Genomic DNA, 6,000 nt, shown 5'->3' with positions numbered 1-6,000 from the left:
TTACACAAATATTTTTGAGTGACTGCTCTAGATCAGTCATGACTCTGTTGACTATACTAATCCAGGTTCATGGGATAAATCAATAAACAAACTTTACAAAATCTCTCATCCTCATGGAGACTGCATTTTAGTAAGGGAAACAAATAGTGAACAACAAATCTAGGCAATTAGCTAGCTATGTGGCAGAGTTAACCAGCTGTCCACCAGAATTTTATTTCCTACCTTCCTGGGCATACAGCTAGATTATATTTCCCTGGTTCCCTTGCAATTATGTGTGCTCATATGGCTAAGTTCTCACCACTGTGATAGGAAGTTACATGTGCCATTTTCTGGCCAATGTATTAGTTGTGAGGAGAAAACTAAACAAGCAAACAAACCAAAATACAAAGCAAGGTAAATGGGAGTGTGGGTGGTTGCAATTTTTTTTTTGGAGTGGTTAGGGTAGGCCCCATTGAGAAGGTGATATTTCCAAAGTCTTGAAAGAAGTGAGAAAATTATCCAGGCAGATCTCTGGAGGGAGAACATTCCACTAATCTATATATATAAAAGCCTAAGTGACCATCTGACTGTTCGACCATCCTACCAGTAGCTGTGATGGGCAATGACCACCAGGGGGCAGATGCTTCAACAGATAGCTATGACCCACACTGACCATCAGGGGGCAGACGCTCAATGCAGGAGCTGCTGAGCTGCAGTGACTTGGCAGCTGCAGCTCTTGGGTGACTCACCGGAACCAGAGAGGAGGGAGCCTGATTCTGGGATGCATCACCTGAGAACCACCCTCTCTCAATCCAGGACCCCTCAGGGGATGTCAGAGCGTCAGTTTCAGCCCGATCCCCACAGGCCTGGCCGAGGGACCCCACTGGTGCATGAATCTGTGCACTGGGCCTCTAGTTCTAGCATAATGGCCTTAAAGTAAGAGTGTGCCTGGCATGTCCAAGTCATACCTAAGAGATAACTGGTGGTGGAATTTTTGCTTTAAGTAAAATCAAAGCCAAAGGAAGGTTTTGAGCAGAGGAGTGGGATTGATGTAAAAGGAGCATCCGTCTTCTTGGATGAGAATAGCTGTAAGTGTATATAGAGAAAGAGTAGTCAGGAAGCTTTCCCAATAAACTGGATGAGAGTTGATACTGATTAAGTCTAGGCCAGTGGTGAGGACAGTGATAAATGACCAGGTTTGTCATATATTTTGAAAGCAAGGCCAGTGTGTATTTGTTCACAAATTGAATTTCAGGTGTAGTCAGAGAGGTGAGGAAGACATCAAGGTTTTTGGCCTGAGCAATCAAAATGGGTAAACACACCATCAAACTGAGATGGGAAGTAAAAAAAAAAAAAAAAAAAAAAATTGATGGGAGAAATTCTGCTATGGAATGGTCAGATTTAAAGTGCCTTGTTTTATATTAGTGTTGAACCATATGTAATTGCTGATGTCCAATCATGTAATACTGCAAAAAATGCAAATTTTGTGCCATTTGACTTGGTAAAAGTGTGGAGTTTAGAAGAAAGGTCTGGAAATAATCAGCATGGAGGTTATATTTTGAACTGTCGCTTGATGAGATCACAGTATTTGTCAGAGTACCATTAGGAACCAGAAACCGCACTGATTATCCTAACTGGGGGATATACTATAAGTCCATATTAAACAGGTATTTGTGAACCTAAAAAGCCATAAGAAGTTGTTACTTGAGGAAGCAGCTACCATTCCTTACTGGGGAAAGGAGGGGAGGGGTTGGAATTAATAAAATAGAAAGGCATAAAAGAGAGACCCACAAGGCTCAGAGGAGTTGGCATCAGCTGCCTGGTGTCTCAGAGATGACTGATTCTGATAACATGGAGGGGGAAAACCCTACTAATTGGGGCAAATTGCTGCTACTGGAATCAGCTGTCTCGTCCAGGGTGATGAACCATCGACATTCAAGTCCCTTCTCTGCCTTCCAGTCTTCCAGTTTACCTCTTTAGTCCCCTATTGGCAGAAACTCAGTGGGGCCAGCTGGCAAAGGAGAGCTGTGGTTGACAGAATCCCAAGCTTAGTAAAAAAGAGTAGCTTGAAAGTGAGGCTCAGGAACTAAATAACCAGCACAATCACCAGTGGGTAAGTATAGAGACCACCCCGAGCTCTGGCACACTCTGTGTGAGAGGTCAAGAGGGATAGGGCAAAGGAGGCACAGAAGAAACAATCAGGGAGATAGAAAGAAACTTAACTAATGTGCATACTTAGTACCCCAGTAAATAAAGTGCTTCAAGGAAGAGCTGTCCACACCTGGATGGTTTGGCTCAGTGGATAGAGCATCGGCCTACGGACTCAAGGGTCCCAGGTTCGATTCCGGTCAAGGGCATGTACCTTGGTTGTGGGCACATCCCCAGTAGGGGGTGTTCAGGGGGTAGCTGATCGATGTTCCTCTCTCATCAATGTTTCTAACTCTCTATCCCTCTCCCTTCCTCTCTGTAATAAATCAATAAAATATATTTATTTAAAAAGGAAGAGCTGTCCATCAACTGTATGAAAGATAAAATAGGCTGTGAAATAAGAAGCAATCATTGATTTAGTATAAAGTCATTGGTGACATTGACCAAAGGGGTTTTGGTGGAGTTGTGAAGACAAAAAAAAAAGTGGGAATTGGAGTAGAAATACTAGATACTAAAGTATATACAAAATATAGATGAGTTTTGCTACCTAAGAAAGAAAAGAAATAGGGCAATATTTAGAAAGAGAACTTAAGTTGAAGGATTTCATTTTAATGGTAGGAGAAATGGTAGCATGTTTGTGTATTAATGGAATGAGCCAGTAGAGAGAGCAACATGGGCACCATAGAAACGTAAAGGAACAAACCCTAGAACTACCCTCTCAGGATGGCGAGAAGTATGGAATCATGCAACGTGGGGGGAGGGATTTGGTCTAAGCACGGGTAGTTCGTCACTAATAACAGAAGGGATGGTGAATTCAGCACAGAGGCTGGAAAGAATGCCTATGTGGTGGTGGAATCTGTGGACATTCTTTCCCAATTGCTTAATGATGCTTAAATTTTTCATGTCATTAACTGAGAGTGAAGATGGCAGAGAACATGAAAAAGTAAAGAGAGAAAAACAATCACTCGACAAGGTAAGGGATTTAGACTAATTCTTAGAGCCTCAGTTTCTTCATCTGAAAAACAGAATTAAATAATAATGCCTTGTGGAAAATAGTTCTATTAAAACACTTGAAAAATGAAAAACCATAATACAGATATTAAATATTATGAATGACCAAACGTAAACAAAATCGAAATACGTTTTTAGTAAAAAAATAGCCATGAATACATATAACTTGAAATGTTCTTTAAAATATAATAACATGAAAAATCATGTATCACTTGCCAATGGACATGCATTTCAAATTGGTCTATTATACATTCATTCTCTAGGGACATTGTTCAGCAATACTTAGGTTAAAATTAAGCCATTACATGGAAATTCCTTGAATTTGATATATCTTGCTAAACCTTCAGTGTTAAATGACAGCACCTCCTATAGAGAAATTTAGTAAATATTTTGGAGTAAATTAGTATAACAATGTTACTCTGTTAAATACTATTTATGAGAGAGGTAGGGAGGGAAAGAAGGAGAGAGAAGGGAGGGAGAGAGAGAGAGAATGTATCAGATAAAGCCACATTTTAGGTTCTATTGACACTTCTTTTCTGATACATGATGAAATATATCCTCATGTCTCTGAAGTTATTTCTAAATCTAGTACCAAAATGTCTGACAACTAAACATATAAAATGCTCTCTCTCCTTTGAGCTATCATTGGAAATGAATCACAGCACACAGGCAATCCTGAATAATTAGTTGTGGGATGAATTAATACTTCACGTTTAATTTCCTCATTTAAAACTTTATGAAGAAGACAGATTTTTTTTTTTTTTGTACATCTAAGTCTTAAATGAGATGCTGAAAGAAATGGCAACTGAAATTAATGAACAAGTAATAGTCTCTGTTCAAGAACTAACCTGGGAAGACAGCATGACTGTTTTTATGTTTGGATGGTACTAATGCTGTCATTTCTGCTAATTGAGAACTAGCTGTATGTAAATTACATTCTCAGTTCTGAGGCAAAAGGGCTTTTCACATTTAATACATAATTCTTAATATTATTCTTGTTAGCTATCCTGGATTATGATTACATCAAATCATTCTTTGGAAAAAATAAGTTTTTCATGTGATGATATTGAGAACTCGGATGAAGGAACGGAGAAATGTTTTCTAAGTCATCTGACTTATTGCACGGTGTTGAAGAAAAATAATGTCAAATGTCTTTTTATGTCAAAATTTTCTTTTTTAAAAAAATGTTATTGTTGGCACTGTTACAGATGTCCTCCATTTTCTCCCTTTTGCCCACCTCCACCCAGACCCACTACCCCTCTCCTGGCCTTCACCACTCTGTTGTCTATGTCCATGTCAAATACCTTTTATTTTAAACAGCTTTATTAAAGTATAATTTATTTGCCATAAAATTCACCCATTTTAAGTGTACAATTCAATAAAATTTAGTTAATTTGCAGGGTTGATCTATATCATTATAAATAAATTTTCAAACATATCTGTCCCCAAGAGACCACAAATCCTACTTATATACACTCCCTATTCCTGCCCCCAGCCCCAGGCAATTACTAATCTATTCTGTCTCTATAGATTTGCCTTTTCTAGACATTTCATATAAATGAATCATATACTCTTGCAGTCTTTTTTTTCCCAGACTTCTTTCACTTAGCCTAATGTTTTTGAGGTTCATTCATTCTGTAAAGATCTTTAAAGGTCTATTCACACATTAGATTCCTTAGAGGTCTTTTCATAGACTTTATATCACTTATTTTACTGCGATTCACAGTTTCCAGTGCAGTTCAAATTCTTCCTCATTGGATTGTAAAATCCTTGGGGCAGGGCTTTTACTTCTTCATTCCTTGCAAAGTATCACAATTAAGTTTGCTATGTCATTGGCATTCAATTAGGACTCATTAATGAACAAATGATGGGGAAGGTGATGTTTACCTTCTGCCATTTGCTCCTTGTTGTGGAATGTTTGTTGGGAACAGATTACAAGAGGGAATTTAGTGTACAGGATGTGCATTAGGGAGGACCATTGGAAGAGAGGAGGAGGAAGTGGGATTGGACCCAGGGAGAGTTGAAATCCAACCCCAGAGGGATTTCTGAGGCTTAAATGACCTGTCAGAATTGTCCCATGTTGGGTTGAAATGGCCTGATCTTTACAACCCCTTCCCATTAGTCAGCCACTGGACCTAGGCCAGCCTGTGCATGGAGCAGCCTGGGCCCAGTGGCTTTCTGCAGCTGAGGAAATCCCTGGAGGAGTGACAGGCTGTCCTTCCTTGTAGGGGACCTGGGCTGTGCAACTCTGTGTCCATTGAGTCTCTGCATTTTCCTTTTGCCAAAACCTTAGTTAAGGCAATGCCATAATCACACTTTGCTATATCTTCCAGATTTTCTATTTCTGTTACAAAAGATCACTGTAATATATATTAAATTCTACTGCTAAAATAGCATTTTCCTGTTTAACAAATATTTTTTAAGTTGCCTCAAATTCTTAGTAGGAATGCTGAATAATTTTAATTTAGAGTTAAGAGCAAACAAGGCTTCAGAAAACGAACAGGTTTTCTAATCATTTTTGAAGCATCTTAAAATTATTTTGTTTCACGTTTTTGCTAGATACTTCTTCCCCTGTCAACATATGTGGAAGGAGTTGTTTTAGGGTTATTGAAACCCTTGGATGAATAATTTATCAAATCGTCAGCAGCTGCTTTTTCTAACAATAGATTTGAATGGATCAGTCTTCTTTCATTTTTCAAACTTTAAATTATTTTTTAAATTTGCCAAAAGTATATTTATGAGCCTTTTCTACAGCTGCTGTAATATCAAATTTGGCAGTGAGTTTTTTAGTCTCCTTAAGTACAGTATCAGAGCTGAGAGAATTTTTTGTAAATATTTAACTTTCAAAAAATAAAATCCCCA

Source organism: Myotis myotis, unplaced genomic scaffold, assembly GCF_014108235.1.
Source record: "Myotis myotis isolate mMyoMyo1 unplaced genomic scaffold, mMyoMyo1.p scaffold_m19_p_8, whole genome shotgun sequence".
Lineage (NCBI taxonomy): Eukaryota > Metazoa > Chordata > Mammalia > Chiroptera > Vespertilionidae > Myotis > Myotis myotis.
This window is presented reverse-complemented; position numbering follows the sequence as displayed.